The sequence below is a fragment of the Polypterus senegalus genome, chromosome 4, assembly GCF_016835505.1.
Source record: "Polypterus senegalus isolate Bchr_013 chromosome 4, ASM1683550v1, whole genome shotgun sequence".
Lineage (NCBI taxonomy): Eukaryota > Metazoa > Chordata > Cladistia > Polypteriformes > Polypteridae > Polypterus > Polypterus senegalus.
The window spans coordinates 225,302,546-225,328,856 of record NC_053157.1 but is presented as its reverse complement, the minus strand read 5'-3'; the positions used below and the strand labels follow the sequence as shown (position 1 = coordinate 225,328,856).

At 42.0% G+C, this 26,311-nt stretch overlaps 1 protein-coding gene across 3 annotated transcripts in view; it reads right to left on the bottom strand.

Annotated features, from left to right (window-relative positions):
• LOC120528080 overlaps window positions 1-26,311 on the bottom strand; it is a 99,528-nt gene that overhangs the window by 12,812 nt on the left and 60,405 nt on the right. Inside the window, exon 1 of one of the 3 annotated variants that reach the window (XM_039752088.1) lies at window positions 23,461-23,519. The exons of 1 other annotated variant lie outside the window; for it this stretch is intronic. The gene's annotated coding sequence lies outside the window, so the exon portion shown is untranslated. Of the gene's footprint in view, window positions 1-23,460; window positions 23,520-26,311 lie in introns of those variants that run through there. One more of the 3 variants, XM_039752081.1, reaches the window with a different exon arrangement.

Genomic DNA, 26,311 nt, shown 5'->3' with positions numbered 1-26,311 from the left:
TTTTGAAAATTAGCATCGGTGGCAATTTGGTGCCGTCAGCACAGCAGGACAACACAGCAGTGTAATGTGTTTTCTCATGTCCTAAGGTTTTCACAGTTATTGTTTTGGCACCTTTGAGGTCAACCATTTTATTAGATGGCACATCAAAGGTTAGCAGAACTTCATCCATATTCCCAATCTGGTCTATTGGAAAATTATTTTTTTCCTACCATTAATTACAAATTTATGAAAAGACAGAATCTTCGATTCATATTCTTGCGCCATTTTTTGTGCAATTCTAGTTTTGGTGTGCATAGCAAGGTCCCTTCTCCTCATAAATCTGTAGCACCATGATGGTGAGCCAGTAAAATCCTTAATGCCTTTCTCTACAGCAATGCATTTGGCTTTATAGATGATCATTTTTGTAGAAACTGAGAAGCCCATATTCCAGAGACGTGTGATCCATTCTTTCATGTTCATTTCTAACTGTGGCCATTTTGCAGCATGCCCACGCAAAGTGTGCTTACCGGTAGTTTTATCAAGTTTTTGCAGCTGATCCTCCTGTTTCCTCCACTCTCTTATCTTTTTTTCAGTTGGAGGTGGCCCAAAATGTCTCTCCGCTGCTCTGTTTCCATGTTCTTTTGCATATTTTACTACCTCCAGTTTAAACGGAATTTTATATGCTAATCTTTTCGTCTTTGACATTTTGTACTGTTAGAGAATTGGTGTTTTTCTGAGGAAAATACAGTAATGAAGAACTGTCAGTTGTTATGAGAGACATATTACCATACACATCAGTAATTTGACTCATACTGCTTGGTGATGCGCATGGGTTACCATAAGTCTTAATCCATGCATGGCCAAGCGGTATTAAAATTAAAGCGCACCAACCAGCCTGACAGGCAGGGCTTTGCATGGCAGGAGAGACTATGTGTCCCTCCTGCCATGACGGGCTCCTTGCCTGCCTGTCAGGGCACTGTGCGGCATCACATAGTCCCGGCCGGCCAATCAAGAGGCCGACTGGACGAACCCATGCTCCGCCAAATGGAGCAGGTGACAGGGCGGACAGCGGCTCCACAGATGGGTGAGTAGCGTGATCTATGCAGTGCACAACTGAGCTGATGGTTCTTCACTCTCTCTCTCTATCGCTGCGGGATTGTGGGCAATCGTCTCCTATTCTCCATCTGAGTCTGCATGCCTCACTCATATAGTCAACATACGTACGCGCGTATACTGTTTAATGCAGCATTGTGTATGTGTGTGTGTGTGCGCGTGTGTGTGCTGTGACGTGCGAGTCCCCATCTTGCACCCCAAAACACGAAGCTGAATCTCAGTACTTTAGCAGCACCAACTTTATTCAGCTTGAAACAGCGGTTATTTATGGGATCTGCCACTCTCCTATACACATACACATCAGTCAGGCAGGGTCATGGCCAAGTAGTACTGTGCCCTGCACATTTGTAATGTTCCTTGTTCCTTGTATCACCCATCGACGGCAGGCGCTTATAGCATGTCTGCGATCTTTTCGGATTCGCGCTTACGGCGAACTGCTACAGCGATGGGAGACTGCGATTACTTTGGGACGCTCTTCCGCATGTCATCACGTTGGGTAGAATCCCACAAGAGTTTAGAAACTCACTCACACCAGCCATGATTCTTTTTAAAGGTAAAGTGCAGGTTAATTTGTTTTATGTATTTTTACTTTAGATTTTGTATTAATCATTTTTATATGAACAGTTTTGGGTTGTGGAACAAACCTTCTGAGTTTCCATTACTGGTATTTCTTATGGGAAAATTTACTTTAATATACGAGTGCTTTGGACTGCGAGCACGTTTCCGGAACGAATTATGCTCACAAACTGAGGTTCCACTGTATTTTGTTTTGTAAGTGCTGCTGGCTAGTGCCCTTTAAAAAAGCACCTAGGCAGGGCTTTTTATTTTTATTTTTTTAATATACCACTGTACATTCGTTTATTGTTTAAACACATTTTGTTGTAAACGTACGGTAACTAGAACACTTCTGGTGATGGAATTGAATCCTCCTGTCTGGACCTGTCCTTGATGATCTGTCAGTCAGTCAATCAGAATCACACACACACACACACACAGGGGAGGCATGAGCTGTGCTGATCATGTGACCTGAATGACTGACTGACCATTGAGACTCCAGGAGGCATGACTTGCAGTGCTCTCACGAACACAGCTACAACAAGCTGGACATGGAGCAGCACATTAGTACCAGCACAGTAAGAAGCAGGCGGAGGGAGAAAGGGAGACGACTGTCACAGGCTGTCATGGTTTTAATAATCTTTTATTTTCCCAGGTACCGGTACATTAAGCCTTTCCCCCTCCCTCCTTCACACAGTCATCGCCATCGAGGTCATCTGACTCCTACTGTTGGCGGACGCTATCCCGCCTCCTTTCACGTCGTTTGACGCAGGGTGTGTGGCGTGTCTGAGAGTGGTGGGCGGGCATTGCCTCAGCAACAGTCCATATGGCGTTGCTGATTGAGCGGCTGTGGCTATGAGGGGCGGGGAGGGCTGACATCACCTCAAGCACCTGAACTGTAAATTGTAAGTACCGTAAGCGACAGTAAGCGTATGCAGCAGCGGCCGACAGCACATGGGACACCACGAGCAAACAAATATCCTTTTACAACAGCTTTGCTGCACAGCATTCAGACCATAAGACGCACCCTCATTTTCCCCCCATTTTTGAGGAAAAAATAGTGCATCTTATGGTTCGAAAAAAGCAGTAATTTTTTTAGAGGATTTGTTCTCATTCTGCTTAATTTCATTGTGGCACAGTGTACACTTTGCAGATGTTTTTTTTTGCTTTCCCAATTAGAAAGTCATCTGAATGAGAGAAAAGTAGATTGAGTAAGCAAAAAATTAAGATACATTACTGCATCTATACTAATAAACGGCAAAGCCCTCACTGACTCAGTCACTGACTGACTGACTGACTCATCACTAATTCTCCAACTTCCCGTGTGGGTGGAAGGCTGAAATTTGGCAGGTTCATTCCTTACAGCTTCCTTACAAAAGTTGGGCAGGTTTTATATCGAAATTCTACGCGTAATGGTCATAACTGGAAGCTGTTTTTCCATTTACTGTAATGGAGATGAGCTTGAACGCCGTGGGGCGGAGTTTCGTGTGACATCATCACGCCTCCACGTAATCACGCAGTACATAGAAAACCAGGAAGACCTCCAAAAAGCGCTGAAGAAAACATGCATTATATAATTGAGAAGGCAGCGAAACAATAAGAAGCGAGCGAGTGACATATACAACCATATTCATGAGTTCTGCTACTTCGGAAACAAAGCACGATGTAAACCTACACTTTAAATTAAGTTCATAGACAGGCTGCGCTGGCGTTTGTAATTTAGTGCCTGCCCATATAAGGCCGTCCGTCAGCGGCAATCCAATAGCAAACTGCCACTAAATATTCACGGGTGAAGGACTGTGCTTATGCAGAGGAAGATGAGATGGTCAGGGTGGTGTTTGACACAAACTCAGCGAAACTGCGAGAGAAAGTTTTAAGTGCCAGGACTAAGGTAACATTAAATACAGCCATGGACATAGCACGAGATGGCACCAGCACAGCTGGGAACCTTCGATGCATGTACACCGGCGGCTCACGGAACTGACGCAGTGCACAGATAAAAGCAACAGTTCCAAAGAGCGCTGAACAAAACCAATTACACAATTGAAAAGGCAGCAAAAATATGAAGCGTCTGATACATACAAGCATATTCATAAATCCAGCTACTGCGGAAACAAAGCACACGTGGAAAAAGTCAATGTCCCGCTAAAGGAAGACAGTGTAAAAAACCGTGCATGCAGTGTGTCAGGTCTCAGATAAAGAAGAAGACGAGCTGTTTATTGATGCAGTAAGAAACGAATCGATGAATGAAACCTGTCATCTTTACAACGATTGACAAACACGGAATGTAACTTGAACACAACACATCCTACAAATACGAACCTGATTGAAAGAAATAATGATAATCAAATCCTTGATGACAGCAACACTCAGTAACACTCACAAAACAAATACTGTATATTGACAGTCATGTTACGTTATTTTTAAAATGTTCCCTTTTCTTTTCTAGCTTTTTAACACACTACTTCTCCTGCGATACGCTGGTATATATATATATATATATATATATATATCCCGATCTACATACTCGAATAATGGATACTTTATTCGCCATCAATGATTGTTTTGGTAAAGCCATACTCAGTGTATTCATTAGATGAACGGTAAAAAGTAAGAGCGAGGGAGGATGACTTATTGAGGCATGCAGGCTGTAGCGCGCCAACTCTATCTGAATTGCGCGATCACATTTGAAAAATATATCTTTTCAAGTTCTATTTAGTCCATATGTGTCAAACTCAAGGGCAGGGCCACATCCGCCCGGCGTGTAATTATATCCGCCCGAGATCATTTTATATACTGTATTATTGTTATTAATGGCCCGAGTATATGAAGCGCTGGTAACACAATAAACTACAGATCCCATAATGCAGCGCTTCAGCTGCCTTGCCGAACACTTACCCGTTAATCAAGTCTAGCTTATGATGCTGCAAGTTATTGCGAAGCTAGCTCACACGATGCTGAAGAGAAAAGTTGATTCTGAAAATAGAGCCTTTAAAACCGATGGGAGGCTGAGTATATGTTTACTGAACCCGTGTGTCTCATTTGTGGAGCTAATGTGGCTGTAATTACAGAATTTAATCTAAGACGGCACTATGAGACAAAACATCAGGGTAACCTGAATGCAATGCAGAAGATACAGAAAGCAGAAGAATTAAATAAGAATCTGACACTTCAGCGGACGTTTTACCGTGCACAATCACAAAGTGATTTCAAGTGAAGCTGCTTTTATGGGAGACACAAATGCACCAGTGCACCTTGCCCCACTTTCCCTGTTGCCAAGTAATGTTAAACCAAGTCGTCACTACGGTGTTCCCAAATACGCACTTTGCTGATAAACTGGCGCACTGAGTTTGCACGGCGCTTTGGTGACTTTGAAGAACAAAAAGTCCGTCTACATGCGGCTCGAACCTTGTGCATGTTTGGTAGCACATATCTGTGTGAGAAGCTCTTCTCAGTGATAAAGACTAACAAAACAGCACACAGGAGTCGCCTCACTGATGAGCACCTGCAATCCATCCTGAGAATCTCCACAACACAGAACCTCACACCAAACAGAAACGAACCTGTTGCCAAAAAGATGCCAGGCGTCCAGCTCTAAAATGACATATGAGCAAAGAAAACTGAATGATTTGATTTGTTATTGCTGAAAGGAACACATTTCATTTATATTTCCAGGTTTTGTTATGCAGCATGTTCATATTTGAATTTGTATAATTTTGACAGGATATATTTTTATGGAGAGCAAAATCTTTTGGGATATTTAAAATCTAAGTTTATTTTTTATATAAAATTACATAAGAGTAAAGAAATGTGAATGTTTGTTCTTTTAACGTTTACTTTATTTCTAACTTGTATAATTTAGACAGGATAAATTTTTATGGAGAGCAAAATATTATAAGTTGTTTAAGGTTTGAGTTGATTTATTCACGAATAATATTCCTGTCTGTTTTTACCATTCCTACCAAAGATATTTCTGTCGACTAAATAAAAATTCCTTCTATTTAAAATTTAAATAGAACTTGAACAAATACGATAGTTCATAATATCCACGCAGACTTGCACGTAAGAGCGGGAGTTATCCGTTTTAACAAGCAGCATATTGCACTGATACAAAATAGCTGTGTGTGTATATATATAGAACTGAGTATGTCGCACTTGGCAGTGCAAAATCTCACACCCATAATGTTACCTGTGGTGTTCCACAGGGCTCTGTGTTGGGCCCCATCCTTTTCATCATTTAGATGCTCCCCCTTGGAAGTGTCATTAGCAGACATGGTTTTTCTTTTCATTGTTATGCCGATGAAACTCAGCTTTATCTTAGGACTACTCCCACCTCCTCTACTGCTCCTCTGCCAACATCTACACTGACTATTTGTTTGGAGGAAATAGAGGCATGGATGAGGCTCAACTTCCTTCAGCTAAACAGATCTAAAACAGAAGCCATTTTAGTTGGCACACCACACCAGCTTCGTTCCACTACCATCACCAGTATCACCTTCTCTGGAAAAAAGATACCTCTTTCTACATTTGTTACAAACTTGGGTGTTAAAATGGATTCTCAACTAACTTTTGACACCCACATTAAACATCTCTGTAAGTCATCTTTTCACCATCTCAGGAACATTGCTAAACTCCGTCTAACAATTACCCTGGCAGATGCAGAGAGGCTTGTCCATGCCTTTGTCTCATCCAGGCTGGATTACTGTAATGCGCTCCCTCATTGGGATTCCTGGCAAGAGTATCCAGAGACTCCAGTACATTCAGAACAGCGCTGCCAGGATCCTGATGAGGGTGCGAAAGCATGACCACATCACTCCTATCCTGAAAACCCTTCACTGGCTCCCTGTACCACTTAGAATTGAGTACAAGGTTTCCCTCCTTACCCATCACTGCATTTATGGATCTGCTCCCCTGTATTTACAGGAACTCCTTATCCCTCATACTTCCTCACGCACCCTCCGCTCTGTGCATACCAACACTCTTCAAGTTCCCAGAACTAAACTTAGCAGTATGGGTGATAGGGCCTTTTCTTCGGTGGCACCGAGGCTGTGGAATTCCCTCCCCGACTACTTGAGAGCCCCACAGTCGATTGATGCCTTCAAACAAAACCTAAAAACTTATCTTTTTAGTAAGGCTTTTTGTTAAATTATTTCTATTGATTTTTTGTTTGTTAATTTTATTTTTATTTTGTAGCACTTTGAGATTGTTAAATATAAAGCGCGATATAAATAAAATCTATTATTATTTATTATTATTATTATATGTAGATATGTATGTATATGTATATATATGTTTATATATGTGTGTGTGTATGTATGTATATATATGTATTTGTGTGTATATATGTGTGTGTATGTATGTATGTGTGTATGTATATGTATGTGTATATTGTAACGACCCGGCAGCAAGCGCTGGCGGAGTGACGCCTCATGGGTAATTTATGTAAATAGTTTGTGGGGAATTTATGGGTAATTTATGTAAAAGCTTATTGTTGTGTAAAAATTAACTAAGTACGTAATTGTCTTTCCTGTTGTAAGTGTTATATGTGTTTGTGCTCAACCGGTGGGGTGGGTTGGGTTATCACCGTCTGGGGTTGTGTAAATGTAAATAGTCACCATCAATGAGAAAGATGGCTCTGTAAATGACCTTGACCATGGCTATTCAATGAGTTTTAAGCTTTGTTTTACTGGCTATCTGTTAATAAAAAGATACAACAGGACAGAGCTGTATCATTGCTAAGATTCTATCTAAGCAATTATTGCCGAGACACTCGGAGTCGTGCGGTGTATGGGACACGAGTGCTCGTTATCTAAAGAGCTGGGTGCAGCTGCGTGCATAACGCTGGCAATCCACTAGCCGACAGCTTGGGAGAGGTGCACGGCAGAGTTTGGCTCTAAAATCTTTAAAGACTCCACCACGGGTCGCTACATTGGTGTCAGAAGTGGGAGACCAGGCTGTTTAGAAGACGCCGTTATGGACAGAGTCTTGAAGAATTAGAGCGTGCCATCTTAGAGAACAGCGTTACGCTAGAGCGCTTGATCAGCGGAGCTGTGCGGAGAAAAGAGGCAGACCGGCCTGATGGTGCCAGTGTTCCCCGGACAGTGTTGCGATCTTCTAAGCACGGCCAGAGTGGGCCGTCGGCTGCCGCAGCGATACCCCAGGTTACCAGTCGGCCGGTCCTCTTCTCACGGTCACCTGCTAAGCTGGCGCGATACAGCGGATTGACGCCCTTAGAGCCATACCTTGCACAAGTGGATCTGGCCGCGATACACAATGAGTGGAACCGCGAGGAAGCTGCGACACACTTGGCCCTGGCCTTGGAGGGTCCCGCACTTCAGGTACTCATTGATCTTCCATCGGAAGAGTGTCGTGATCTTCAGGCTCTCACCGCTGCTCTCACCCGTCGCTTTGGACAAAGAACCTCAGCAGAATGCAGCAGAGAAAAGCTGACTAGCCGACGTCGGCGTGAAGGTGAGAGTGTAGGAGCCTTGCCGCTGACATCAGGGTATATACACGAAAAGGTTACCCTACTTTCGACAGCAGCGAGGAGGAACTCAGTCTTCATGCTTTCCTGCGGGCCTCACACCAGAACGTCTTCGCCAGCATGTCTGTCTATCGTCACCCCGAGATTTGAGCGAGGCACTACGAGAGGCTGAGCGGGCTGAAGAGGTACTACAGGCTGAGTCACCGACAAGACGAATGCCACACCCGAGTCGACTAACAAGAGCAGTTGAACGAAGGACGGAAGGGGACCTGTCTGAGGTAGTGGAGGTCAGTCGCACCCAACCAACATCAACCCCCCGACAGAGACAACGAGGTGAGGCTGTGAGGGGACCCTCGCTCCGTTTTTCAGCACCCCTCCACAATGACTGCTTTAAAGTTGGGCGCTGTGGATTTTCCACTGGACTATACCTAGACTGCACTATTGACGGACGGCCATGCAGTGCTTTAGTGGACACGGGGTCCACTATTTGTTTGCTACAAAGGAGTGTTGCCCGAAACCGCTAGTCTTCTCCCAGAGGGCTGGACGCCCACAGCGAACTACGCACTGTTACGGGTGAACGGACAGTAATGCCCGGAAAGAAACTGTTATCTGTGTTGGTAGGGACGAGCCAGACCAACCACGAATTCTGGCTTGTGGACATTAAAGACCAGTGCATTATTGGGTTGGACTTGTTGGCCCACTGGGGAGCACATGTTGATGTGTCAAGGTCCGTCCTTTGTTTGGGTAATGAGACTGTGCCGCTCCGGTCGGGCTGGAACCGTCCTGGAAGGACTGCCAGAGTGGATTCACCTGGACACCACTGCTCACCGGCTCCCAACCATTGTTTGGAAGTGGCAAGGGTTCAAGAGAACCCCCAGGAGAGTATTGCTGGACAGTCAAAATTATCGCACGACCCCCATTAGCTGAGACAATTGCCGCTGTGGAGGAATTGGGCCATCGAAGTGGTGAACATCTGAGCACGCCACAGCAGGAGCAACTCCAGAAATTACTGAACGACTTTGTGGACATTTTGCGGCTCGAGAGGAGGACTGCACCAGAACCTCGTTAGTAAACACCACATTGACACTGGCCATGCCGCTCCCATTCGTTTGCGCCCCCACCGATTGCCTCTTGCAAAACGCCAAGCTGCCGAAGAATTGATTCGCGAGATGGTAACCAACGACATCATTGAGCCTTCGGACAGTCCCTGGGCCGCACCCATGGTCATGGTGCGGAAGAAAACGGGGGGTTGGCGCCCTTGTGTGGACTTTCGTAAATTAAATGCAGTCACTCGAAAAGACTCTTACCCACTGCCCCGCATCGATGATGCATTGGACTATGTGGCTGGATCCCGTTGGTTCAGCACCTTGGACTTGCGCAGTGGATATTGGCAGGTAGAACTGGCAGCAGAGGACCGACCCAAAACTGCATTCACCATCGGACAAGGGCTGTGGCAGTTCAAGGTAATGCCGTTTGGACTTTGTAATGCACCGGCCACTTTTGAAAGACTAATGGAGCGGGTCCTAAAAGACATTCCCGAACCCGTTGTGTGGTCTATTTAGATGATCTGTTGATTCATGCCAGAGACTTTGACCAGGCTGTGCACAATTTAAGGGAGGTCCTGACCGCCATTCGTAGCGTCGGGTTGCAGTTGAACCCTGAGAAATGCAATCTTCTCGCCTGACAGACCCAGTTTCTAGGGCACGTAATCAGCGAGAGTGGGGTGGCTGCCGTGAGCAACTGGCCCCCACCAGCCAACATCACCGAACTGCGGAGCTTCCTGGGTTTAGCCTCATATTACAGGAGGTTTGTAAAAAAACTTTGCAACCATTGCCAGCCCCTTGCACCGACTGACGAGTAAGGGCCAACAGTTTGGGTGGACGGAGGACTTTCCAACAATTAAAGGCTGCCCTCGTCAGCGCGCCTGTCCTGGCGTACCCTGACCCCAACCAACCTTTTGTGGTGGACACTGACGCTAGCAATGTGGGGATTGGGGCCGTGACTCTCACAGAAGGGGAGGCTGGAGAGAGTGGTAGCTTATTACAGCTGCAGCCTCAGTCGACGGAGAGGAATCACTCGGCGGGAACTGTTGGCAGTGATCCTAGCGGTACGGCACTTTCGGCCCTACCTATTGGGCACTAGGTTCACGCCATGGACTGACCATGCTAGCCTCACCTGGATGTTGAATTTCCGCAACCAGAGGGCCAGGTGGCAAGGTGGATGGAGATTCTACAGGAATATGACTTTGAGATACAGCACCGACCGGACGGCAGCATGCCAACGCTGATGCCCTCTCCAGGCGTCCATGCCTCAGCAATGAATGTCGATATTGCCGCCGACAGGAAGAAAGGGGTCTGGGGCCATCGTCAGCATCCGCAAGGATAGATGACACTGTTGGAGTAGGGGAGCCGTTCACTATTGACCAATTGAGGCAATTACAGGCGAGCGACCAAGCGCTAGAAAAGGTAAAGGGCTGGTTGGAGACACAAGAACGTCCCGACTGGCAAACCGTGTCTCACAGGGCCTGAACTCAAACTACTACACTCCCAGTGGGGCAACTTGGAGTTGCATGATGGCGTAATCTACAGAAGGTGGCAAGCACCCGGGGGGGGAATTGACCGACTACAACTGCTGGTTCCCCAGGCTTTGCGCGCCGAGGGCCATGTGACCATAGTATTAAGTGGAATATTTATTGACTCATTCTTACAGTCTTAAATAAGATTTTATAAATAATTTTTCATTTTCCTTATTTATAACCTCTTTGATGTATTTATGTAATGTACTTAAAGCTATCTTAATATGAAAATACCCTATACTATATATATATACTGTATATATATATATATATATATATATATATATATATATATATATATATATATATATATATATATATAAAAGATGTGTGTACAGGTGTGCATGGGAGGCAGCTAAAGGGCTTGAGTAAGGGCAGTTCCGAATCATGCTGGGATGTGCACTGAGTCTTTTTCTCCCTTTCCTGTAGACCATTCACAGGAGATTCCACCTGGTCCTCTTGATATCACTTCTGGGACCAAGCCTATGGAAGGAGACGTTGTCAGCTCCGGCCCCTGGTATCTCACGTCCGGGCTCAAACCTATAGCTGAAGACCTTCATGAGCCCGACCCCTTTGATCTCACTTCTTGTCTTCCCCTTTAAAAGCATCCACCTTCTCCCTATTCCCACAGTTCTGTTTTGGACTTGGTTTTGTGCACAGCAGTGCTATCATTTAAACAACAATTTGCAGCCTGGAAACCAAATATACGTGTGGCTGCACGAAACCTTGCTATGGCTCTTTGTGGCTTTTGTGACAATGGTGTAACCAGCAGGATGGAGAAGTCTCGGAAGAGAAGGGGACAGAACCTGCAATGTACTCAGGTGGGAGCGTACCGGGGCAGAGTTTTCAGGCGGGGAGGGTGTCCCATGGTTCAGCAAGTCCTGGTATGGTCTCCGCTCCTGGCATGCTTAACTAGGCAACCTAGAGAGGCCAGGGAGTGTGTGGGAGGGGCTCACAGAGTTGGGCTGCTCCGGAGGGGGGAGGTAAAAGGGGCTTATTATGTTCTCTCGGAGGAGAGTGCCCGTCTCCCTGTGAAACCAGAGTCCCAATTACCACCTAGGGGTGCCCCAGACTGGCAAGTGTGAAAAATAAAAAACAGGAGGTTGGACCCAGAGTGGCTGACCCACAGACAAGCCTGGTCCTTCTGGGCAATGGCAGGGCAGTGGTTACGGCCATCTGAGAACAAGCCCTACCAAATAATAGAGCAGGTATCCTGCTATCTATTCCTGAAAGCACTTTCCCATGGCTTCACCCAGCCGGTCTGGGGAAAGCAGTTTAAGAACATGGCAGAGCTCATAGAGCTTCTGGAGACACAAAGGACGGCCTCAGAATCTGAGGGAGCAGAACCGTTCCTTTGTCCAACTCAGCCGGAGTACGTCCCAAAACCTAGCCCCTCCCTCGTACAACCCGGAGCTTGTGATGGCGTCCCCTGAGTCGTGGACGCGCTTGGAAGCTAGGAGAGATGCCAGTGGAGGTGGAGAAGGGGTTGGTGTGCTCTGACTAACCTGTTGGCGGCCCCACATACAGGCGTGGTGATCGTAAATGAGTATAAGACCACAGCTTTATTCGATTCTGGCAGCAACATTACCATTGTTGCCCGCCGGTTTGTGCTGCTGCAACAGTGGTTAAAAATGAAGACCAGTATAACCTGTGTCCACGAAGAAATCCGCTGGTACAGGTCCGCCATCTGTGTCATCAGTTGTGGAGGATCGGTAAAAATTTAACCGTGCAGTGATCCTGGTCAATGGCCAGCGCACTCACCAGTTGATGCCACAGGGTCCTCACTTTGTGTTGGAAAATTACCTCCTATATCGTATAGTTGAGCATGATAGGCAGGAGAGATGGCTACTGCTAATCCCGCAGACCTTCCAGCAGCAGGTCTGTGAGTTAGCACATGCCCACCTCCTAGGTGGCCATTTGGGCACCGAGAAAACCCTGGAGTGGTTCAAGATCTGCTTTTATTGGCTGGGAATCAATGAGGAGGTTCGTCGCTTTTGCACTTCCTGCCCGGAGTGTAAGTTGTCACTGATTCCTAGGAAGGATCATGATCCTCTCATTCCTATTCCCCTAATTGATGTTCCCTTTCACAGAATTGGGGTCAATTTAGTAGGACCCCTAGAACCCTCAGCCCGAGGACACAAGTATATTTTAGTCCTCCTGGATTATGCTACCAAATACCCCAAAGCTGTTCCACTGCACTCAGCCACTTCTAAAGCCATTGCACGGGAATTAGTAGGGGTCTTTGCACGCGTTGGCATCCCTAAGGAAGTCCTGACGGATCAAGGGATGCCTTTTACCTCGGAGACGTTCAAGAAGACTGCCAAGTTACTTAAAACATTTAAAGACCGCGGTAAATCATCTTCAAACTGACGGTTTGGTAGAGAGGTTCAATCAAACTCTCAAGCAAATGCTTCGTAAGGTGGTCAACAAGGATAGAATGAACTGGGATCAGCTCCTCCCCCTCATACTTTTTGCCTATCGGGAAGTCCCACAAGCCTCCACGGGGTTCTCCCCTTTTGAATTATTGTATGGGCAACAATCCCAGGGAATATTAGATATCTTAAAAGAAGGATGGGAAGAAGAGGCCCTTCCCTCTACAAATATATTGGAATATATTGCGCAATTACACAATAGATTTGGTAAAATTCGTCCCCTCCTTACAAGTCACATGGAAGAGGCTCAAGCAGCACAGGTCCGATATTACGACCTTGGCATGTCTCTCCGGGACATCAGGTCATGGTCCTAGTACCTACCTCCCACTCTAAGTTGCTTGCCCATTGGCAAAGTCCCTATGAATTTAAGGAGAGGAAAGGACTCTTCGACTATTTGGTGAGTCAACCCAATCGTCGGCAGAGGGAGAGGGTTTATTATGTAAATCTGCTGAAACTGTGGAAGGACAGGGATCCCGATCCCTACTCCGGTCAGCCCAGCTCACTCTTTGTTCACATGGCTAGCCTTAACTTCGGTGCGCATTTAAGTCCCAGACAATGACGGGAGCTGAAAACAGTTATCCTGTCTGTCCTGGAGGTAGTGAGTTAAAACCCCGGAAGGACCTCTCTGGTTGAGCACAACATTGTGACAGAACCCGGGGTTATAGTCCGCGAACATCTGTATCATCTTCCTGAGGCAAAAAAGGGCTGAAGTAGAGCTTGAGATCAAACACATGCTGGAACTAGGTGTAATCGAGGAGAGTCATAGTCCCTGGTCCAGTCCCATTGTATTGGTCACTAAGCCTGACGGGAGTTGGAGGTTTTGCAATGACTTCCGTCGGCTTAATCAAGTCTCCCAATTTGATGCTTATCCAATGCCACAAGTGGACAACCTCCTCGAGAGGCTTGGACAGGCTCAATATTTCACCACACTGGACATGACAAATGGGGTACTGGCAGGTTCCTTTAACGGATCCACGAAGGTTAAAACTGCATTTAGCATCCCTAGCGGACACTGGCAGTATTGTGTCCTTCCATTTGGCTTACACGGGGCTCCAGCAACCTTCCAGCATCTGGTGGACAAAGTGCTCAGGCCTCATAACTCATACAGTGCTGCCTACCTGAATGACGTGGTCATCTATTCCAGCACATGGATGGAACACCTACTGCAGGTAAAAGAGGTATTGCGGACACTTGGTGAGGCTGGGCTTCGGATTAATCCCAAGAAATGTTTCTTTGGATTGAGCAAAGCCAAGTATTTAGGTTATCTGGTAGGTTGGAGTACCAAAGTGTTTCAAAGTAGATGCCATTTTGAAATGGCCCAGTCCGCGAACCAAGCGGCAGGTCCATGCCTTTCTCGGGTTAGCGGGGTACTACCACCGGTTTGTACCCCAGTTCTCAGAGAGAGTGGCACCCTTGTCTGATTTGACAAAGAAGAGGGCCCCAAACATTGTGGTATAGACTGAAAAGACAGGCGCTTACTTCTGCACCTATTTTGAAAGCACCTAACTTTTCTTTACCTTTCATCCTCCAGATGGACGCTTCGGACACAGGCATGGGGGCCGTGCTGAGCCAAAGCATCGATGGTGTGGAACACCCCATCATGTTCCTGAGCCAGAAACTGTTGGACCGAGAGACCAGGTATGCGGCGGTGGAGAGAGAGGCTTTGACGATTAAATGGGCGATTACTCAGCTGAGATACTACCTGTTGAGCCGGGAATTAACCCTTGTCATGGACCATGCACCTTTACAGTGGATGGCCCTGCACAAGGAGTCGAATCTACGGGTAACCAGGTTGTTTCTTGACCTCCAGCAATACAAGTTTTCACTTCTTCATTGTCGGGGCTGTCTTCATGCCAACACTGATGCCCTTTCTCGGGTTCACGACCTCTCGGTCAGGGTCGCCCAACCCAACAGGTCCGGACAGAGGGGGGTGCCTTGTCACACACGTGTGCATGGGAGGCAGTTAAAGGGCTTGAGTAAGGGCAGTTCCGAGTCATACCAGGATGTGGCAGAGTGCACTGACTCTCTTTGTCCCTTTTCTACAGGCCATTCACGGGAGATTCCACCTGGCCCTCTTGACGTCCTTCCGGGAACGAGCCTATGGAAGAAGACCTTGCCGGCTCTGGCCCCAGTGATGTCATGTCCGGGCTCGAGCCTATGGCTGAAGACCTTCATGAGCCCGACTCCTTTGATCTGACTTCTTGTCTTCCCCATTAAAAGCCTCCACCTTTTCTCTATTCCTTCAGTTCTGTTTTGGACTCGGTTTTGTGCACAGCAGTGCTATCATTTAAACAACAATTTTCAGCCAGGAAACCAAATATATGGGTGGCTGCACCAAACCTTGCTATGGCTCTTTGTGGATTTTGTGACAATATACAGTATATCTATGAGTGTGTGTATGTGTGTGTATATATATAATAATAAAATGTTTTTGTTCATATTTATTTTTAATATTATGATGATAACATCACTGGGGTGCCATTTTAGTATGGATTTTCCTTGAAAGTGCCATTCGCTCTTGATTTTCATGTTATTTGTAGCAATCTGGTAGTTGCTACACATGATCAGCAGCATTGCATGGTCAGCATACTAAATGAAGGCAAAGCAGCTTGCTTAGCAAAGCAAACCTTTGGTTAGCACATTAGATAAATAGGGAAAGATCTTTAAATATAGATGTAGACTTTTGTGACTATGATTTTCTTTTGCAATATTTAACACGTCTTGCTTTGACCTCTTGCTGTTTATTGACTACTCCCTTGGATCTCCCATAAAGCTCCTGATTATTTACTGTTTTCTCTGCTTTTCATTTGACCTTCAAACTGCTCATTAAACTATGCATCAAATATTTAAAAAGCATCAGCGTACCATCTCAGGTTTGACGGCATTGGTAAGAAAGGTTCAGTTAAGCCTTCAAACAGATGTTAAAAAAGTACTTAAAACAGATGGAAAGGATTGCGATCAGCTGCTCTTTTTGTGATGTTTACATGTATGATGTACAATACAATCTAATAAGAAAATATAGGGAGGTGCTTCAAGTGTCAGTTAACTTTAACCAACCTTAAGCTGCAGTAAAAGACAAAACCCTTCTTCTTCACCTAATCAAGAAAACCAATGTTTGAACCATTATTTATTTTGTTTTTTGTGGTTATTTATTTTTGTAATGCTATACTATTGACATTGTTTTGTGACATGGAGGACATGTGACATACAGTATTTTGTTATACCAGATATAATCATAGCTTTATTATCATGGAAACATGTACAAATTTCTGCCAGTGACAGAGTTATGGTCCTTATCCCTCCCTTCCAATTCAAACTTCTAGCTCACTGCTAGAGATCCTACAGAAGGGTTTCTTCCTCCGAACTGATTGAAGAAACAAAAAGCAAACCTATTGAAACCATTTTTTTCAATGGACGAGCTGATTAGCCCAGCTGGGTAGACATTAACACATATTTCCCTATTGTTGGACCTAAATTTTGGATAACAGCTAACTCCAAACCAATGAAAAAGTTAATAACAATTATACAAAATGTGGCTGTTCCCATGGGTACCAAGCTAGGGTTTACAAACCTAATCTTGCACTTTATTATTACCAGACCAGAGTAGTGGTTCATGAACAACCCTATTGAATCCTCATAGAAAAGTGTGTGGAATTAATGCCAAAGATCCCAAAATGTTATATGTAGGGATAATCTAAGATAATACTTGTTTTTAGTATAACCCCATCACATTCCTCCCTAAGCCTGTTGGGCAATTTGTTCTTGTAACGACTTCCAAAGATTTAAGATTATCATTTTGTCATGGATTGTTGATCTTATCAAATAACTTTGTAACACTTGATTCCTACCACCATTATCTTAACAAATGAATATTGGCAAAATCCTTTACCTCAAAAGACAAACAAAAAACATGTTTAGCATTCCCGGTGAACATTGGCAGTACTGACACCTCATTTTTGGGATACATGGGGTCCTGAACACTTTCCAACATCTGGTGGACAGACTATTTAGGCCTATCAATACGATTAGTGTTGCCAAACTTGATGATATCATCCAGCACCTGGGAAGAACACCAACTGAAATTATTGGTTACAGTACTAAACGTAAAAGTCAATGGCCTATATATAAATAAAAAAATATATATTTTGGGCTAGCAGAGTAATAGAATATCTTGTGTGTAGTATGACAAGCAAAGGTTAGGCCACAGATATCATAGTAGAAGCCATTTGCAACTGGCTCCACTTGAAATAAAAGCAAGTGCAAGCTGTTTTAAGATTTAGTATCAAAGATAAGTGCCTTGCTCTTCTAAAGGAAATGCACCGTTAAGAAACATAACACTGGAATCACCACACATTTTTTTCAATACTATAACCACCAAGGCTACATCAATTGGCATCCAAATCATTTTGTTTTTACTAATGATCGATCTCCAAAAATACAGAGAAACTAACTGAATGTATATACAAAAAACATTTCCAGAGCCAAGCTGATACGTGGCATAGAACCACTTTGGTACAGTATTTAATAATGAGAAGCAAAGCAACATAACTATTTAATATCATTAGAGCACATAAATAACAAAACAAATAGAGACAATTTTTTCTTTGAAGATAGATAAAAATGTATGGCCATACTACTATCTGAGGGTACATCTAAACATTTGTAAATGTTAGCTCATCAGCAGTCCGCATAGAGTTTGGTGATCAGCTCAGCACTTTATAGAGTTCTCCTTTGCTTTGTTGCATGTGTATCATCCCACTTAGCCCTGTGACTGCACCATGTTGACCATCTTTTGGTATGCTGCTTTTTACAATGTTGAACTTAGGGCAGAGGTTCCTGTCTCATTTTGTCCACAGTATTAAGAAGGCTTGTTTTGCACTTTTCGCTACGTTATTTGTATGAAAATGTGCTATATAAATAAATGTTGTTGTTTTTTTTTTGTCAGTTATGAGTCACAGCACCACAGTCCCAGTCTTCCTCTTGAAATAGTGTTTTAGCACATGTGACATTTATGTCAGTGGTTGTAGAATATTTGATGCCAAACTTACTGGGTTTGTTTAATATATACATAAGTGAAAAGGTATAGACAGTTCATCTGACATAACTGTTCTTTAATGGTTATGTTCTGCCTAAGCTTACAACACATTATGAAGCGTGCCAGATGTCTGAAATACTGTAGCAGCTAAGTTGTCAATATGTAAACATTCTTGCCACATATCCCTATTATCAAACTGCAGAAATGTCATGATTTTTTAGTTGCAGTTCCATTGCATGGACTAAAACTACTTTGACCAGATGTCCCCATATCCATATGCCATCAGTTCAGTCAAGACCCATTTGCAATGGTCCATCTGGCTTCAGTCGTGGTACACTGTCAACATCTTCATGTTACACAAACAAATAAAATCAATTGGTTGTCCTTGCATTTGCATGCATAGTCATGCCTTCCATGGCTATGAAAATGTATTGAATGGACTATCTTCCTGAACTGGCTAGCTCTTTCACTTTGTCCTTCCTCAATGTGATTATTGATGGTCGCTGTGCACTGTGCAATTTATTGACCTTGGTACTGTCAGGGAGTCTCATGGACCCAGGGTTCTTTTGTCCATTCTATTCTGTGTCATTATATTTTACATAACATATGGAGCAAGATTTATGGTGCCAGAGATTGATAACGTGTTGAGTGTTGGTCAAACCCAGAAATAAGAATGTAATTAAATTCTGCATATGTGACAATAAATTTAAACTGAACTGATACTATAGTACATTTCTTTCAAATCAAAGCCTTAGTAACCCTGCGTGTGTTTACTGACCTTGTAATACCAAACAATTCAATGTTACACACTTTGTAATACCAAACAATTCAATGTTACACACTTTCTGTAAAGTGGTGTTTGTACACAAGACAGCAAAAATACAAACAAAAAGGAAAGAAGCGACACTAACCAATTACTCCTTTTTTATACTACATGCTTAGGCTGACAATTGTAGAGAGAAAAAGAACAATTGAGGAAAGCATGTTTGAGTGTGTAGAAGTTATTAGTAGCTTTTACGTTTTCTTGTTGGTAGATGTCTATTCAGGTCCACAATATCATGAATCAATTTTCCTATTAGTAACTGACACAGATGCATAGTTGTGATTCTTACCACTTTTAAATATCTTTGACTGATTTGTAATCATGTTCATAACCAAATACTGCTTTCAATGATCTCTGCTGAAGTACAACCCCAATTATAAAAGTGCTGAGACAGAAAAGAAAATGCTAATAAAAATAAATCAAATTTACTTGGATTTATATTCAGAGAAAAACAGTATAAAGGCAAAGTATTTCATATTTTACCTAATCAACTAAAAATGTTTTTTATAACATATATATCAGAAATTGATGCCTGCAACAGGTTCCAAAAAGTTCGGGACTGATAACAATGTGACATTAAAATAACAAGATGATGTGAAACAGATGATGTTAAACAGGTGAGATCATTGTGTTCTAATACTATTTATAAGGAGCCTCCAAAAAAGGCCTAGTCCTTCAAGAAATTGGATGGGTCACAGCTCACCAGTTATCCCACAGATGAGTTAGTTAATAACCTAGCACTTTGAGAACAACACTCTCCAAAGACATGTGAGTAGGATTTAGAGTTTTCCCCCCTCTACAGTGCTCAATAAAATTAAAAGGTTCAAGCAATCCTGTCAAAACTTGGTGCATAAAGGGAAAATCTGGCAACAGCTTTGGAATGTGCATGATCTCTGATCCTTCAGGCTTCACTATCTTAAAAACTACCATTCATCAGCAATGGATATCATGACAAGTGCTCCAGAATACTTAAGTAAACGTTTGTCAGTCAACAAAGTTCACTGCTGTAAACTCCCAGTAATCTGTTTGTATCACAACCACATCCTTTGCTAGTCAACTGCCATCTTAAAACCTCCCCACCTCTCCAATGCTTTCTACAGTCAGTGTTCCAAGTACAGTACTTTGAAAAACATTGTGATACCAGTTCACCTCATTTGTAACTGAAATAATGGGAACATCAACAGATTTTTTAATTGGACTTTAACCTTCGTCAGAAAGCTTGAAATATTGTCAATATTTTTAATATCTAGATGGCTAGAGAAGACAGAGGTAACGATTCATATTTATATTTAAGGCAAATAAAATATGCTGTAGTGATTCACACCTGGGTGCCAGTGTCCAATAGCATTGCTTATGGCAGTAGTAATGGGTCCTTCATGTAAAAAAAGTGAAAATAAATAAATAAATATCTCTTTTTCTGAAAAGAATGTTGGAGATGCAACAAGTAGAGCATTTGCAGTGCAGCTGTTTAGAAAAGGTTAAGAAATGATAGGAGTGAGACATGCAAACTGATGAAATAATTTAAAATACAAAAATACAATTGACTTGACTATGTGTGTTTTTTTGTTTATTAAGATCAGAAGATAACTAAGTACTGGGGTCTTGTGCTGAAGAAAGGGCAGAAGATTAAAAAGTAAAACAATGAAGGAATATGTTACATTGTTTTTGGATATTGGCTTATCTTCCATCCATTCACTTTCCAACCCGCCAAATCCGAACACAGGGTCACGGGGGTCTGCTGGAGCCAATCCTAGCCTACACAGGAACCAAACCCACCGCAGGACACACACAAACTAGGGCCAATTTAGAATCACCAATCCACCTAACCGGCATGTCTTTGGACTGTGGGAGGAAACCCATGCAGACACGGGGAGAACATGCAAGCTCCACGCAGGACTGGGGAAGTGAACCCGGGTCTTCTAACTGCGAGGCAGCAGTGCTACCACTGCACCACCGTGCCACCCTTGGCTTATCTTACAATTAATCATTTGTTCTATTTCTATTACAACATAAAAGCTGTCAATCAAAGCTACTCAAATATGAATGTTAATCACAGGGATGAGATCATTAGAATTTAGAATGATTGGTTAGGCCTAGGATACTTGATTTACATTTGGTTAAAAAACACTGATTTAAGGGGTACTCTGGTAGAGCAGTTGTTAGAGTGTTGTTTTGCTCTCCCTTCAATCTAATCAATGATATGCTATTTGATTAATCCACCAGCCTGAGAGTGAATTATATTTCATCCAGAGCAGTGTTAATAATGACCAAAGTACTGTAATAATAACAATAATTATTTGCATTTATATAGCACTTTTCTCACTACTCAAAGCACTCAACAATTGCAGATTAAGGGCCTTGCAATACAGCAGAGTCTCTTTTGGCATTTACGGGATTCAAACCAGCAACCCTCCGATTGAAGTAGGAGATGCATCAGTGCATATGATTCATTTTTTCACCTACATTTTTCCTTTTTTCATCTTGACTATGGCAAATAAATAGAGAACTTTTGCCCCCAAATTCTTTTTATTTCATCCAATCTGGCTAATCCAAAAACTCTAAATAAAAAATGGGTTCCTGGATTGTACAAAAATTACAGCAATATGTAGTCTATCTTTTTTTCTATTCTATGTCATTGCTCTTGTCCTGCAAAATTCATCTGTTAAAAGTTTTTTTTTTTTTGTTCCTTGACTACAAGGTATTTTTATCTATCTTAACATGGATATTTGAACTGTGAAGGTCCAGGTTGGCTTGGTGCTCCATGGTGCTTCCAGGTGCCTCTTGAACCCAGGACCATCAATAGTCATACACATTCAGCTAGGGTTTGGTGTAAAAGTGCAAACAGTGCAAACAGTGCTGTGTTTTTCCTTAAATAAATAATCCAGTTAAAACAGTGAATAACCCGTGAGTTAAAAATCAGCTGTAAAACAACAATCATCAAGTCCTTAATCTTCCTCCTTTCTTCCCACACAAATCCAGAACGTCTCCCTCTCTGTCCACCTAGTCCAACCATAGCCAACTCAGCTGGTGGCGACTCACCGACCCTGTCTTGGCTGCCTCTGTTGGTATACTGGATAAAGACAGTGAATAGCATACTTATTTCTACAATACCCTGTGTCAGGTAAACTTTTATATATTTTTCCTCCTAAATTAATAGGCGCCCTGCAGTGGGCTGGCACCCTGCCCAGGGTTTGTTTCCTGCCTTGTGCCCTTTGTTGGCTGGGAATGGCTCCAGCAGGCCCCCGTGACCTTGTAGTTAGGATATAGCAGGTTGGATGAATGGATGGATGAATAAATTAATAGGAAAGATAAACTCGTGAGAGCATTAGTTTCTTCCATTAAACTCTCCGCAGCTGTTTCCAGCTTTGTTTAGTGCTGCAGGCTGTTTGTGACATCACACAAATATTATACATCAGGAAATGTATAATGAGTAAAAGAATGAGGTTATGGGAAAAGTGCAAACCAGACAAACCAGCTGAAGAGCTTAATATTTAACCAGACAGAGACCGGTATCATGCAAAAGTATTTAAGAGCCAGTACTGAATGAATGTTTCTTTGGGCGATTCTCTCAAAATATTTATATAGGAAAATATAATTCATAATATTGTGTGACCTGTTCATAGAAGGGAAGAAATTCATTCAGCTTGTTTTATGTTTTTCATTATCCAGTGACAATATGCATTTATTCATTTTCTTTTTTGTGTTATGAATTTTCCCTCAAAATAGAGACATTCAAGGTTTTTATGGTCCTTTGCATGGATTTTAAGTTAAGTTTAACTTTAGCACACAACACCTTTTAGCCTCTGTGTATGTATAGTTAAAAAAGATAAACTTGCACAGGTGCCAAATGTACTTAAGGTTTTATCCCTTGTCTGAAATTTGAACACATTGTCATTAGCATCTGAGTCTGCCCCTTGTTAACTGACATTTTTAAATAAAATTATTTTGAAGAATATGAAATGTTTAATTTGCACAATGAAGTGCATTCAGATGAATATAATAAATAATGTGAAACACCTGCATAACAAATGCTATAAAAAATATCACAATATCTCTGAAAACCAAAAATGAAGTATTTTTTTCTGCTGAATGTGAATGAAAACCCTTTTGAAAAAAAGAAAAATTATTTGTCTTTATTTTCTGCAGCGAACAGAAACAGACAAAATGGAACTGCCATATATAAGGGTGAAAGCTCTTGTTTTAATAGCCTTTAACATCATATTAAAATGTTATTATTTTTTCAGTTTTATAATAGTTAAGTGTACATAACATTTTATACATAAAATTTATTCCTTTTGCCTTTGATCTTCTTAGTTTCTGAGTATATGCATCCAATGCAACTGACTAAATCACAATGATTTACAGTATCTGTTTCATACAGTATTATTTTTCAGCCAGGTCTGGAGCTATTGTAAAGTTTCAACAATTTTTCAAAAATGAAAGAAAAAAATCATATTCACTTACCTGTTGCTTACCTGCTACATTTTGACTGAAGTGCTTGCGATATGTGTAAAGGATCAACAGGAAGGATGTCCTAAAGTACTCCTTATTTATATCCTGAAGGTTAAAAAAAAACAACAAAAAAAAAACAGGAAAGAGCTTTTTAGAACTCACGTGGTTTCTTATAAAAAGTTATGACTAATAGGTAGCAGATAGTGAAAGTATCAAGTACTGTAAATACTGCATATTAAAAGTTTAAACTAAACATTAAAGATTCATAGATTGTATAAGATTTAGCATCCCATGCCTATGCTTTGTTAAAATATACTTAGGTAGCTCTAAATAAAGAGGAATATTAGATGATGTTAGCCAATGACTGGGATTAACTAATTTAGGTAATTGCCACCTGGACACTTACAAGAATTTAGCTGCACCAATATCTAAATTAAAGGATTGCTTTTGGAAAGAAGAAAGGAGATATATCTTTATTAGTGGAAAGTGGAAAAAGGACCTCCTAGGTTTGACACTATGAAAGCGTGATTTGAGTAGAATAATCATCTGAATAGGCTAAGAACATGATCACGCACACAAGGTAATGCAACGTAGTTGCTTTGGTATACAGACTGTCACCTTTTACAGCATACTCACATAAATTTAAGGTGAAACCCATCTGTACTGCAATATAGGCCTGCATACTGGCATGGAAACAATCATATAGATGACGAATGTCCTCCTGTGCATTGATAGTCAATGCATTTTTCAACCTGGAGGTTCAACTGACTAAGGTTAATTGGCAGTGGCTGGGTGCAGGAGACATGTTTTGAAGCTGGTCCCAGTTGTGGAAGAGTCTGATGAGCATGCTGACCATGAGAGTTGATGAACAGCCTCTGGAACATATTGAGTTTCACACCTCTAATTTGGGTAGGGATTGTTTTTCTGGATAAACAAATTTTCCATTTCATGTAGGAAAGTGATCAGTACTGGCTGGACAATATCTGTCATGTAGGTGGCACTGGTCAGTAGTCAGTGTTCCCTCTGGAAACACAAAATGATCCCCAATATGGGCACAATGTGTGTCACAGGTGTATACGTTATGGTCACATCTGCTTACCAAGTTTGTGCCAAGCATTTACACAGTTATTACTCATTGCCTGGTAAAATTTGCTTTTATCACTAATAAAAAAATCACTGTTCCTTCCCTCAGGTGCTACAAATAGTGAATGGCAGTTGTGCCAGGGGAACATATGCGTACAGTCCTGCTTCAAATAGAAGGTGCCAATCAGGCTAGCCACGGTTGTTTGGTGAGGATTACTTGTTCACATGATCACTTCTGTCCATTGGGATCAGACTTAATCCAGCTTTGAACGATTAAGGTTACTTATGTACAATTTAAAAACTTTTGACCCCTAAGATTACAGACTTTTATTCCCAGCAGGGTCTCTTATGCACTTCAGGAGCCGCAAATTTCAAACATGTCTTTCCAATCTGGTTTAATGTAATGTCAGATCACTCGGGAACAAAATTGACAAATTTCATCTTCTTCTTCTCACAACAAATAAGGATTATTTTTTCACGTCAGCATATTGCTTTGTGGAACTGTGACTTTATGCATCAGTTCTCAACTCTGCATCAGAACTGCTGTATTCCTCCTTTGCAGAGCAGATAGTGACACAGATCTTTGTCAAAAGTAAGAAGGTGGTGGGGTCTATTTCTTTATTAATAAATATTGGTGCAACAACATTTCCATGTTATGGAGGCAATGCTCTGGCAATCTGGAACTATTTATTATTAACTGTAAGTAATTCTATTCATCTAGAGGATTGTCTTCAATAATTCTCATTGGAGTTTACAGTGAACAAAAATGAAGTGCAATAGCAGTTGGCAGATTACATCACTATAGAGAACAGTCACACATACTCTTGATTATAGTGATGGGTGACTTTAATCATGCAAACTTAACCATTGAGCTTCCCAGAAACAAACAGTTCATTAAATGTCCTACCAGGAACAAGAAGATGCTGAGATCACTGCTACTGCAGTATATATGATGCATAACAAGCTTTAGCTATAGCACTCAACTGAGAAATTCTGACCATTTTATGCTATATTTACTACCCATTTATAAACTGCAGGGGTTGGTGAAGTTCTGGGGTGTTAAAATTTTGAAGGATAAGTGCTTAGGGGTTAAATTGTTTTTCTAACCATATAGTGGTCTTGACATATTTTATTTAAGCTCATATTTGTATTAACTTATAACTGCTTTTACTGTTTACTTATTTGTATCTATTGTTTTTGCTTATACATTGACATAAGATATGCGTTTCTCAACCTTTAAGTATTTGCGACCCGAGTTTTTATAACAGTTTTAATCGCGCCCTCCTAATGTTTTTTTGAAAGGAGCCCACTAATACCAATTTGTTCTTTTTTAATTAATAATATATCATAGACACATATTTTATTATACCTACTTAACTTTTATTGACATTTATCTAACTCTATATTCATTTTTCTAGTATCAGAATATAGTTTAAGTTAATTGTTTTGTTTTCAATGGATGTATTTTTCATATTTTTGATTCTTGTTTTCTTTTTTTCACATCTTTGCACCCCCCTTTTTGTTACTTCACGCCCCACTAGGGGGGCGCACCCCAAAGGTTGAGAACCACTGAAGTAAAGCAAATAATGCAACAACAATGTTAAGACTCTTAAGTCTGTCTGTGGTTTTTACTAGCAAAACTGCCTATGAAGCTTGTTTCAAAATTAGCTTTCCCATTAGTTTTTAAAATTGTTTGGTTCTTTCATAGAAATGACATTTGATAATAGTTAAATGATCATGTATGTATGAAGGTATAAAAGCAGCCTGCTCAATCCACCGG